The following is a 13,879-nucleotide window of genomic DNA, read 5'->3' as shown; positions in this document are numbered from 1 at the left end:
CCACAATACTTGTTTTTGTCTAATTCTCACTTCTTGTTATGTTTATTATCCACTCTGAGAAAACACACATTGATTCTACATTATGTAGATAATCGCAATCTGCTGAACAGTTGCTTTGGATCCTGTTCGCTGCTACATTTTCAGTGCAGTAAAACGGGGTGACGGCGTTAGACAGGTGTGTAGACAGGTGTGTAGACAGGTGTGTAGAAAGGTGTGTAGGCAAGTGTGTAGACAGGTGTGTAGAAAGGTGTGTAGAAAGGTGTGTAGGCAGGTGTGTAGAAAGGTGTGTAGGCAAGTGTGTAGACAGGTGTGTAGAAAGGTGTGTAGGCAGGTGTGTAGGCAGGTGTGCATACAGGTGTGTAGACAGGTGTGCATACAGGTGTGTAGACAGGTGTGCATACAGATGTGTAGGCAGGTGTGTAGACAGGTGTGCAGGCAGGTGTGTAGGCAGGTGTGTAGAAAGGTGTGTAGGCAGGTGTGTAGACAGGTGTGTAGGCAGGTGTGTAGACAGGTGTGCATACAAGTGTGTAGGCAGGTGTGTAGGCAGGTGTGCATACAGGTGTGCATACAGGTGTGTAGGCAGGTGTGTAGACAGGTGTGTAGAAAGGTGTGTAGAAAGGTGTGTAGACAGGTGTGTAGAAAGGTGTGTAGGCAGGTGTGTAGGCAGGTGTGTAGACAGGTGTGTAGAAAGGTGTGCATACAGGTGTGTAGGCAGGTGTGTAGACAGTTGTGTATTACACCTGATGAGCTGATGGTTAAGTTTTATTGCCCTGTTTTATTTCAGACCTGGGTAGCGTTTACAAGATCATTATCTTTAACTAGACATATTCATTAAATTATGAAAATAACTGTATATCATTTCGGCAGAATGAATCTCTCAGTTTAAAGACATTTCATGCAGAAGTTGCTCCTGAATTTTAACATTAATGCTAAATAACTTATAGATATTAAAACCTCACAGCTTTAATGTTCACCTTATTTGTACATTTCAGCCATTAACAGCACTGTTACAAATAATAATGATCAATGTGCAATAATATTCCTGTTATAGTTTTAATTCCGCAGAAATACAAACTGAAAACCTTTCAGGAAACTCGCCACCTAGTGGAGAAATTGAGTTACTGTTTTATCCAGTCTTCCATTTGCTGTAGCGTTCATTCTAAACTCAATTCACACTCAATTCACACTCAAATTTGATTTGTCACATACACATTCGACACACACGACATTTACACTATCATGTGTTTGGGGAGGAAACTAGAGCATCCCACTTAAAAGATATTAAGATATTAAAGAAAAAGAAATTCAGGATAAAAATTTTTTTTAATTAACAACAACAATAAAAAATGATGATGATGATGATGATGATGCTCCATGCTGGATTCGGAATGAATTCAGGCATAAGGCTGGAGAATAAACAGGGGTTCACAGGGAACATGTGCACACATTCACACTATTTCGTAAAACTGGGAGGAAACTGAACTCAGGACTGAACCTGGAATCTTGGAGGTGTAAGACAGCAACAACCCACATACACACATGACAACAACAAGAAAATAATAATAATAATAATAATAATAATAATAATAATTCACCTAAAAGGTTAAATATATATATATTTATATTTATATGTGTATAATAAATAAGCACTACCGTTAACACTAATAGCGGTTTCTGGTTGACCTTTATAGCCTGTATATCTCTTCCTGACCACTAGATGGCACTAACACTTCATCAATAGCATCGAGCTTCACCGCAGGTGTAAAGTTGCCATGTCATGGAGTCTGTTTTTCAGGTCTTCACATGTACATCATAAACAAATCCTGAATGTTTGGTTGCACAATAACCTGGAACAGATCTGATGTTTGTGACTGAGTTATACAGTAAATCATGCTGAGAGATGTTTTTCCAGACGCAGTGTTCCATTAATATAACTGTGTTTCATATCACAGACATGTTTTATTCCATTTCTGCACAAGCAAACTGTGATATCTGAGAGAAAGCTCTGAGTTTTGGTCAGTATCAGCACACAGAAAGCCTTTGAACACTAATTCTTCCTGATTTGAAGGAATCTTTTGAATCATCTGCTTATAGACTGAAGCTCTGAGCTGAACTTTAATAAAACACTCATGAACCACTGACACCTGTCCTTCTGAATCATCACATCAGCACTTAATGTGAGTTGTGGAATTGTAGCTTCTCCCTGTATATGACCTGGTGGTGAAGGGGGTGTTATTAAGGTGGGACGGAGATGTGGGCGGAGCTGCAGGTGATGTGTAATTACTCTCACCTGTGACTTATTACAGCATACAGACTGTTTCTATGTGCTTTCAGTAACCAGAGAGAGTAATGCAAGGATCACACACACACACACACACACACACACACACTCAAGAACCATTACTCCACACAGCTTTTCCTGAGGGTTTAGTAAACTGTAGAACATTCTGACTGAACCAAACCTGAGCTTCTCCATGATCCATATTTTGCACAGCACCTAACATGCTTCTGTGTTCTGTGAGTGACCCAGATCATCTCTGCATCAGGTATAAATCTGAGTCTGAACTTCTAGACTTTCATATAGCTGTAGTGTTGCTTGTTAGACACACTGACAGCAGTAATGCAGAAAGAACCTGAAGCTGTAATTGGACTAAACATCAGTGACTTTCACCTCAACCATAAATGACCTACAATAAACCGTCTGAAGCTCAGAGACGGACAGGACAGGTCTCGAGTTCTACAGTCTGTTTTTATACAAACTCAGAAAAACATATTTAATTATTTACAGATCCTGCTGTACTCTTCAGTAGAGTGGAATATACGTGTGTGTGTGTGTGTGTGTGTGTGTGTGTGTGTGTGTGTGTGTGTGTGTATATCAAGAGCGTATCCTTGCCTCATGCCCAGTATTCCCAGAAAAGGTTCTGGACCGTTCTCTGAACCAGGATATGTCGGTTAATGACGATGATGATGATGATGATGATGATGATGATGATTGTGCAGTATAGACAACAGCAGCTGATATTTAAACTTGTATATGATTTCCACCAGGTCCTTTACACATTTTCCCATCAGATCAAATCAAAAGTAATTCCACAAAGACTGAAGTTTTATTCTGCTTGACTTCAAGCCCACATACTGCACATCTCCACACTTTCACTCTTGGTATGTAATATCAGTGTTCTCATTCGCTTGTTCTTCATTTTAGTGGATATTATGGAGGATAAAAGGAGTGAGGATGAAGATGAGTTGTTTATCGGAGAGCTTTCATTAAACCTGATATGGTTCTGTACTTGATGTTCTTCTGATGTGAGGTGTGTTTAGAGTTTTCACCTCACATTCACTGTGATATTGACCTCAGTGTAAACCTAAAACCTGCATGGACCAGGAAGCAGAACATAACAACATAACGATGTATGATGTAAAGATGAAGATGATGACCTGCTCTGCTAAGATTACTCTGCATCAGCACATCGCTGCTCTGTTAGTAATTAAAGATGATGTAAGCTTGTTTTGTTTTTTTCTACCCGTCACTATATGAAATCGGCTCCTTTCATAAATCAATAATCGCAGGTGACCTCTGTGTTTACAGCTCAGTTATAGAATCCATCATTTAGTTTAGAACCTTCTGTAGTTACTTCCAAAAATAGACCTGACCTGTCTGACTTTTCTGAAGAGGGATTCATAATAAGAATCATCATGTGGTGTGTAAATGATCTGGAGCTGCTCTGTTAGAATGTGGAGTGAAAGATTTTCATTCCTGCCTGAACACAAAACAATTTATTTGAATGCACATTAATTAATTAGCATTTATGCTCTCTGATGTCACACACAGCTGCAGGTTAGAGCAACAATCCACTGTACTGTGTAAATGCAATACATTCAAACCCACAACACAATAGAAAGAACTGGTGCAGGTCACAAGGGTTTGTGCTGTTTGTTCTCCCAGTGTGCTCTGGTCCATGCACACACTCTGATGACACAAGCAGAGGTCACATGAACAAGGCTACGCACGAAACCCTGCGAGAGCACCAAAACAAAATGTGTAAAACCTCCATGTCTCTCAAGTACATACTCGTCTGAGCGTATACAAACACACCAAACATCAGAGCTGCACTTCATTCACTCAAATCGCACGAACAAAACCAACTCCAGTCCAACGTTCTGCACCCACAGTCAACAACTCTTTCTCTTATTGCATCAAAATAAACTAATACAATCGGGAAATTTACTCTGCACAAAAACATAATTATGTTTAATATGCAGTAATTATTATTGTTTTTTTTTTATCTTTGCAATAAATCCTATTTATAAACCAGGAAATAATAAACTGTACATTAACAAGCAGGTGAAATGTGAATAAATATTAAAATGATAAACTGTGTATGACATGCGTCTTTCAGGATGATCATCTACACTATAAAGGCTCATATTAAACCGTTTTGCAGTAGTTTAACCAACATTTTAGCCACATGGGGCAGTTTTTAATACCCCAGGAACCCCAAACTAAACTCTAACACATTTTAATAAGAGATGAAACACAATGGAATGAACACTTCTGCTTCTGGACTTCTGCATTATGCTTTACTGGTCTATGTATATACTGTACAATATCTTCTACACATCACACACAGGTACTCTGAAGTTCATGACGGTAAATTATTTATTCTTCCCATTGAAATGGTGTAAAATAAACCATGCATTAAAACTCCAGAAAATTCAATTCAATATATATATCATTTTGGATTACTTTGGACATTGTCTGAAAGCAGCTTTACACAGATAAAGCAGTTTTAAGGTTGTATTAAAGAATGTGTAAGTTTAGTGAATATAAGTTATAATTGTTTGTCTTTAATAAGTGAGTCAGTGGCGACTGTGGCAGGAAAAAACTCCCTGAGACGGCATGAGGAAGAAACCCTGAGAGAAACCAGACTCAAAATCACACCTCATTCTCATCCTCAACACAGAATGTCGATCAATACAGTTTTATTATTGAGGTGTGTAGTAACGTGCTGAAATGCTGAAATGTCCATGTAAACTGTGGTCCTGAGCACAATGATATTAATTACAGTCCGAATTCTCAAAGTTCTAAAGTTAATGTACAAAAAAAAGAAAAAATGAAGTAGAAATAATTGTAATGATATTTCCTCAGGTTGTTTTTCCACTAAGCTGCTGCCACCTGTTTTGCTGATTATATAACTGCGAGTGAGAGTTAGAACTCTAATGGCTGGAAGACGTTGCTGTAGATAACCTAGTCTATCGTCATTGTAATGATATTTGGTGAGATCAGTCAGGACCCCACACGCTTTGCACGGCAGAGCGTATCACGCTCGGTGTGACGGCTCGGCACGATGACGCCGCATGGTCACTGTTACGCTGATTGCGTCGAACGCACAATAGCGGCTTTGTTGCGTTAAAAAGCGCTAGCTCTTCTCTCCACAGATGAAGTGGGCTCATGTGTAACACTCCTCCTCTCAGCGTTGTTCACTCGCTCTCTCCTTTGCCACAGTGAGGACGGCCTTTTGCGTCATCTGTATACTCTCACTATTGTGTTTTCCTGTCGGTGATCATTCGCAGCCGTGGAGTGGTGGTGTGTGGGATACACAGCTAGAAGCCAGAGTGGGTTTGTATGAGGCAGTTAATGAGAATGTTTATGACTAGCAGCTGCTGCGTGTACAATGTGTGCAATTGCTAGCAGGTTCTGGTTTTTGGCTACTGCTTTGGGGTTTAGCATCTTTGGCAGTAATATTATTTACAGAGTAAGAAAACTGGTCTATTTTCTTGGACCTCATCGTTTCTTCCACATTCTGACATGCACATGCAATTTCATTCTAAACAATCGTCTTTTTGACTGAAGGGATGAGAGACGATGATGAATTTAATGTCTGTATTATATACTAATCTCTGCTAGTCATCAGGTGCTTATAAAAAAAAAAAAAGGGGAGTTGTTCAGATTAGAGGAGCAAAAATATAGAGTATATTCAGCTTCAATTCCGGTTGATTCTGTAAATACTGCAGCTTCTTTGTGCAGCGTTTTTAACAATGGAGATTTTCTCAAAGCAGCTTCACGGCGATAAAGAGGTTATAAAGTTTGTTTCTTATAAGTTTATCTATAATGAGGGAAAACTCCTTGAGGATTCATGAGGAAGAAACCTAGAGAGGAACCGGACTCAAAGGGAACAGATGTTCTGCACTCAACAGTGCACAGTGTTAGATGAGTGGAGTCACGCAGGTTCAAAAGATCTTCAGAAAATCATGCTTTAGATGCAGTATTGTTTGATGTGCCAATGACTGAAGATGTGTCTGAGGCCACTTTTCAGCATGCTGAAGAGACTGAAGCTCTGCTTTGGGAAGAACTGGGAGACGTCTGCAGGAGTGACGAGTCCCATGTGAATGTAGTGACATGTTTTTGTGCAGTTGAGTGAGTTTGTGTGTGTGTGTGTGTGTGTGTGTGTGTGTGTGTGTGTGTGTGTGTGTGTGTGTGTGTGTGTGTGTGTTAGTGTGTGTATGAGAGGGGTCATAAACAGCATGTATTTCAGACTGTACTAGTTAGAGATGATTCACAGTGTTCTAGTCTGACAGTAATCCTTTGCCCTACTTCCCATGTGGGAGTGTGGAAATGATCATGTGACTCTCAAGAAACTACAAGTTTGTAGTCTATTACGTGGGTCGTGAATCGTCACTTTAGTCAGTTTGTAAATAATATGCAACAAAAATAAACGTTAATCTGAGTTTAATAAGACGCTTATTTCACGTGTGTAGTGAAATAGAGTTGTAATGTTGAGATTATATATTTATTTATTGCTGCTGCAGGTCAGTCATTTTGCCCAGCAGTCATGTGACGTCCTTTTCAGCGTCCCTGGAGACTCCAGCAGACGTCATTCGAGCAGCCTGTGGTCCAGGAGATAAGTCATGGCCTCACATCATCTGTATGCGTGTTGAGAGAGCCCATTTTCGCAGAATCCACTATTTGGGGGCGTTTAAAAACATTTGAGCAGCTCACAGGGTTTGTGTGTATTTGATGTAGGCTTGATGTTTTTATTTGAACTTGTCCAGTGGGATGCCAAAAATCTCCATATTGCAATATTACTGTAAGGATTATAAATCCTTACAGTAATAAAAAAAAAAAAAAATTTTTTTTGTTAAAACTGTGTAGATAAAGTGTGTTGATGGAACTGAATCGTTTGTTATTTATGGAAACAGAGAATCCAGCTAAAAAAAAAAAAAAAAAGAGGTCAGGGTTCTGTGCAGAACATTTTACAGTCCAACCTTCACACCAATAACAATGTCTTCATGAAGCTCACTTTGTGTACAGGAGCACCATCATGCTGGAACACTGTTTGGGAATCTAAGTTCCAACAAACAGAGAAGTTCCTGTGCCTCCAATCTTTAGCTAAATGGAGGTCATGTTCAGGAACCATCATACTTTTATTCCTTCAGTGTACAATTACAGAAGTTTAATAAAAAGCAGTTAAGTGTCACCTTAAAAAAGAGAAGCTTGAACATATGGAGTGCTGACAGTCTAACAATGTTCTGGCTTTCAGCCAATCAAATCCAAGGTTAAAGTGAATTTTCTATTGAATGCTCTATTGTGTTCTAATCTCATCAACATGATCTCATCTCACTGACAAAAAGTTAACTGGTCTGGCCTTTTCCTCATATTCATTTTGACAGCAATGGCTCCATAATGGGGCATGTTCCAGCTCTGACCTCTGACATTCTCACTCATTATCTCTGTTCTACACATTTTTTATAGTCAGAGATGGTATTTGGGAAGGAAAAATAGAGCCACAAAAGCACACAGTGCTGCCTGGGCCTCCGCAAACAGCAGGACAGGTCTGGAAATTTCATCTACTATGTGATTTTCCCTTAATAGGATTTTCACCTTCCCAGCAACCTTCTATGACTGTTGATTGGCGGCATGTGGCCGCGTTAATCTTTTTTCCCTCTAATATGAAGCGTGCTGGCGGGTTTCAAGGAAACAGAAAACGAATAGGCACAACACACACCCTGGTCACAAGGGAGCCCCTCCTGGAAACTGAACCTCCACAAGCCTCATTAGCTTCTCTGGATATCTGATACCACGCAGTTCCTGCTCCTGAGTACTTCACAACAATTCTAGTGTGATGGCTGGAGGTAAACAGATCAAATACAATTTTGATTAAATATATAATTTTTACAACTAAAAGATGTGGACAGAATCCAAATATGCACAAAAACCCCAATAACTATATCATGAGTTATATATTGGATCTGTATGGATTTGCTGAAGTCTGTCTAAATGAAATATTCCTGGAGGACATGCTGCCTTCAAAACCACACACTGATCAATTTTAGAGGTTAGAGGTTAGAGGTCCTCAAACGCTTTGCATGGTGCAGGTTTGCGTAACGCAGCTGATGACTCAGGAGTAAAGCTAATATTTTCCAGCACACTTTTTGTCTGCAGAAGGTACACAGGGTACATCACCTTTACGCTTTTATCCTCCAAATAACAGGTCAGTGTACTTCTCCCTCAGATATTTACACATGCCCTGTCATCTTACAGCCAACTGCTATTAGACTGGACAAGCTGCACCATTACAAAACTCTCAATACCCTGGTGGTGATATCATGAGCTGGAACACCACACACAGATCCAAAACCTTGCTGAGAATTTACACCCACTTTAGGGACAACAAGCCCACTGATTGGTTACAAGGGATGAGTACAACACTCTGATTGAGTACGCAGAATGCATCTGTAGCAAAACAACTGGTCAGGCTGCAGATGTTTTGTGTGTGTGTGTGTGTGTGTGTGTGTGTGTGTGTGTTTACTCTGTTGGATCGGCACTGATGGGAATAGCAAGCTGTGTACACCCGCCCCCACAGGACTCCCTGAACCCTGCCGGGAAAGATTGCTCTCTCCTCACCCTGCTTTGTTTTTCATGCCATGCTGGAAACTGGTAGTGCTGCAAGATGTTCCCCAGCCCATGAAGCTGGTCTGTGCTTTAATAAATTTCTCCTGGCTGAACAAGCTCAGCATGGCATCTCGGCTATGCCACCGAACCCAACCGTACAATGTACTGCACAACATTTAATCCCTGCTTGTTGTTTGGAAATGCAATATCTGGGAAGTTTCTCTTGTGCATCACAAATGATAAATATCCAGAAGCTTTAAGTGCTTAAAGGTACATTATCTCTGGTCCAGAAGCTCCAGCAGGTGTCAGTGTGAGACAGTAAATTGTGGCTGTGTCCTCATTATCTCGCTGTGTTGTTTAGTCTTTGTGGAGCAGAGGCAGGCAGCCAGGACAGGCTGAGGTAAATTCCTGAGCTCTTACATCAGTTCGCCAGTAGACTTTGACTCATGAGAAGGCCAGACACGTTTTGGGGTCTTGTCTGAAACACCCTCCGCAGGAAACCAATGGGCCAGGCAGGCTAGACGTCTTGCTACTTGTCTGGATTCCCAACATACTGATGTGTTGTTTTCTTCATGGTGTCTGGAAAATGTGTCTGGGAGTGAGAGTAATTTGACCAGGATACTATTTAGGTATCAGACAGATAATAGCTCGATGCAAGCAACAGATACTTGCAAGGCAAAGCAGATGTATTTTTAGATCAAATACTGATGTCAAGTGCATGGCATTGGCATGATGCATATTTTCATATTACACTTACAGTCAAGCAGAGATTCAAATCTTATAGCTATCATTTAATCCATGTTTTGCAGATTGCTTTATGTTTTTATTGGAGTGATGAAAATTTCCAGCTGGACATTGCTGTGCTGGAGAGCTTGTTGCGGACATGTTTCATCACCTGAGGGAAACATTGCTGAGTCACTGCAAAACACGGCTCTATTCTGTGAGTCAGCGCTTCTTCCAGCAGCTCCTCCCAGCAGCCTCCCAGCAGCCTCCTTCCAGCAGCCTCTTATTTACTCTGGAACCTCTGGACCACATGTTTCCTTGAAACAGCAAAATCTAACCATTATCCAAAATGCACATGCCTGAAAGCATTCCTAAATCAGAATGTTTTGTTCCATTCCTGCAAAAGCATTTACAGAATTGAGTCGTGTTTTTGTGAGGGGCGTGTGGTGAGGTTCATCTGTACTGTAGCTCAGGCTGTAGAAGTGAGCTGTTCCTGTGCTTTTGGTGTGTCTGTGTCTGGGTTTCCCCTCTATTACACATGTCTTTGCCTGAACACTCCACTGGGCAGCAGCTGAGGAGGGCTGAACCCTGTGGGGGCTGTTCAGGGAAATGCCTGAGCTGTTTTCTGGGTAGATGTTTTTCACTGCTGATAAATAGCATTGCAGTCCATTTGGCTCATGCTGAGCTTTCCATTCCTGATGTAGACAACAAGTGACCACCTGCACCCTCATTATTATTTTCCACAAGAATGTGGGATATGTCATGATACAAATATTATATGATTAAATGATGCGTCACATCACCAATCTAAATATTTAATAAAAATAAAGCACATTTTAAGTGCATTGTCCTTTACATCAAACTGCACTGTCTACTTTAACTGGTGCACAATGGAAAGTGTTCTGGTTGTGTGTTACAGCATGGGATGGCAATCTGAACACAAACATCCAACAATTTCATCAGAGGACAATGTGATCTGCATTAGAAATCATCAGCACAGACCACTTACAAATCCAGCAGAACGATTTTAGCAGGATGGAGGACAAACATTCAGTTTATAATCACCAACTCCTCTCACCTGGTTCATGCTGCAGTGCCACTGTAAGCTCAGAGCAAAGACCTCCTGTCTACAGGAATAACGATCCTCAACTACACGTGTTAACTGTGTAAAGATCCATATATACTGTATAAATATATAAACGAGATGTGATTGCCAGAAGCAGGTCATTTCTGCATAAATGCAGTTACTGTAACACCTCCCACTGTTTCTTTACTTCAACACATGAGTGAATGAGAAGTGCAGGGTTTATGATGTGTATCTGAAGAAGATCCTGCACACTCTTCCCTGCTCTCTTACTCTTTCTCTCTTTTTATTCCTTTCTTTATGTCTGTTATGAGCTCTGCAGAATCAGACATCACATACGCTTCACACTCCTACCATAGCAGCATCTCTCTCCTTCACTGTGGAGGATTCTTTCTACTCACCCACCCACACACACTCTGCCCACCTGTGTGTGTGTGTGTGTGTGTGTGTGTGTGTGTGTGTGTGTGTGTGTGTGTGTGTGTGTGTGTGCAGTGTAACCTTTTGCTTCAGAAAGCTCACCCCCCCCCCCACTCCCACCCTGTTCTCACTCACAGAGCAAAATATGAGAGTGATTACTCGCCTGACCTTTATTCTGTTGAGCTTGTGCGAGTCACGGATTAGATAATGCCCTGCTGCTCGAGAAGCATCATGCTCTTCTGCAGTACTATCCTGCTACATTACTCATCATGTCTCTTTTCTGAACTCTTTTTTATTTGTATTTTACTCATCTCTGTGGTTGATGCGGGGGATTGAAAAGCCTCTGCATTTCATTTTAGCATTAATCAGATTTCACCTGCAAGGCGTCACGATTACTGGACTGGAAATCCAACCTGGTTCAATAAGTCAGTGCTGTTCATCAACGTGGACAACATGATATTAAACTTCCATATCCATATGCCATAATGTTGCTCAGGAAAGATCAGATCCTCTGGCTGAAGTCCATTCTGTTAATAACTCCAACTTTCCAAGAACTCCATATCACTATTCCACTTTACAGTCATGTGTGAAGCATTTCAGTGAAGCGGGACTCTACATGACCAACTTTCATTTTCACTCTGTTTCTCTGAAAATGAATTTGCAGCTACACATTTATAAAACTACATTTACATGGAGATTATACATTAACTATAAAACAAGCATATAAAAAAAAACAATGCTGTGAAACATGCAAAGAGCATTTATTTCCCAATCATATTTACACATGAGAGAGACGTGTGAGAGAAACACTCGAGTCCTGGATTCTTTCCATTTCATTCCAGAAAAAAGAAAGTGTTTGAAATGAAATGAAAGCACCGCCATTTCCTTTACCTTCAAGAATGTAAGGTAATGCACACACACACACACACACACACACACACACACACACACACACACACACACACACACTCACAGTGTCACCTCTGAACATCTAAAGGGCCCAGCAGCTTGGTGATGGTGGGATTCAAACTTGTGACCTTCCAATCGAAAGTCCAATGCCTTAAACACTGAGCTACAACCTCCTATATTCATTCTATAGTCTGATGTGTGCAGAGTTTTAGGAAAATACCAATCAGACATACAGAGCAAAAATATTGGCACCCATGATCATGTCATTTATTTATGATGATTATCTGCAACAAAAAAACAAAAAAAAAATGTCTTGCATGTGCAAGTAAGTGTAAGGTGTAAGTCCAGGGAACACCTCCTTCGGCAGATATCACATCTTCCAAGCACTTTTTTGTAGCCTGCTCTGTTTAAAACACATTTTCTTGCATAACCTTCAGACAGCAGCTCTGAGATAATCTCGGGACATCCTGCATATGCACCATATTTAAGACCTTCATACCTACAAAGCCTCGGTTTTGTAATACTGTAATGCTGACGATAATAATAAGTATTGATACATGATATTTAACTTCTAATTCATTTGTGAGCAATCGACATATTTATCTTACGTAATGTATTTGATCAGCAAACATACAGATAATGAAGGAGAAATGAAAAGGATTAGTTATTAATTACTCCATTAGTAATAAATAAATAATTCCCTCAGTTGAAAAGATTTACTTTTTAAACTCAATCAGCTCTTTTTGGAGAACATGGTGCCAGTGTTCCACACTCTGTTGTCAAAAAGAGCTCGATGTCACATTCTGTACCGTCTTCCCGTTTACACCCTTTTTACTGAAACGCAATAAACATGGCACGAGACGCAGCAGAAAAGTTTCCACCACAGGCGTTCCTGCTGTGTGCAGTTACCCATATTTGGATAGAGAATGTAATCATCCAAACTGAAGCTTTTTATTAAAATCAGTATCATTCCTTAAATGCTTTTCTTTAGTTAGATCTATGCAAGACAGCCTCTGCTTTGCATTCTTTACTCTGCATGATTAATCATTCAAAAATGAAAGCAGGGTGTCTGCAGGACAACAGGGTTACAGAACATGTAGTTCCTGCCTCCCTGCCCCTGACTGTAGGAAGTGTGTTGCCCTGTGTGCCACTCCTTTGTCCTCATACTTGCACACACACACACACACACACACACACACACACACACACACACACACACACACACACACACACACACACACACACACACACACACACACACACACCTTGTACTGTGTGCATCAGGAATGAGTTAGTAACAGGTCTGGAATGTGGTGCATGATACTCGAAAACCTGAGACGTATTTATGGAAAGAATCACTGGAACTTGATTAGGCGACACTTTGGTGACCTTTTTTTGTTCAGTGTAAAGAAACACGTAAGAATGAAAAGAATGTACCGTATCTGCTGTGAGGTGCAGAAATAAAGTCAGAGAGAGAGAGAGAGAGAGAGAGAGAGAGAGAGACGGCAAGAGACAGAGAGAGAGAGAGAGAGAGAGAGAGAGAGAGAGAGAGAGAGAGAGAGAGAGAGAGTGTCCTCATCAGATGAATCTTAAATGACTTTGTCCCTGCACAGACAGTGGACGTGAACATGCAGACAGGATGTGCATCATTTCCACCAGCCGTCTGGTCTGGAGTTCTATCTGAGGAATGTGAATGCCGTTACAGTTTAACCTGCACTGCTATTGTTCTTCTGTTCATCTGACAGACTTGTGAAACTTTAGATCATAGAAATGTGCAAGGTATAAAATAAATATGAAACATAATTAATGATGTGCATGAGGTCGGCCTTTAGATCACTGTCCATTTATTTTTA

At 40.6% G+C, this 13,879-nt stretch overlaps 1 long non-coding RNA gene across 1 annotated transcript; it reads left to right on the top strand.

The window, feature by feature from the left end:
- The first annotated feature begins 9,196 nt into the window (after positions 1 to 9,196).
- On the top strand, positions 9,197 to 10,766 carry LOC310736202. The gene is made up of 3 exons (XR_014536485.1): positions 9,197 to 9,522; positions 9,703 to 9,833; positions 10,536 to 10,766. It is a non-coding gene; the product is annotated as an uncharacterized lncRNA (long non-coding RNA).
- The last annotated feature ends 3,113 nt before the right edge of the window (positions 10,767 to 13,879 follow it).

This window comes from Silurus aristotelis, assembly GCF_946808225.1.
Source record: "Silurus aristotelis genome assembly, chromosome: 13".
Classification (NCBI taxonomy): domain Eukaryota; kingdom Metazoa; phylum Chordata; class Actinopteri; order Siluriformes; family Siluridae; genus Silurus; species Silurus aristotelis.
The sequence above is the reverse complement of the archived record's forward strand: the minus strand, read 5'-3'. Positions and strand labels throughout refer to the sequence as shown.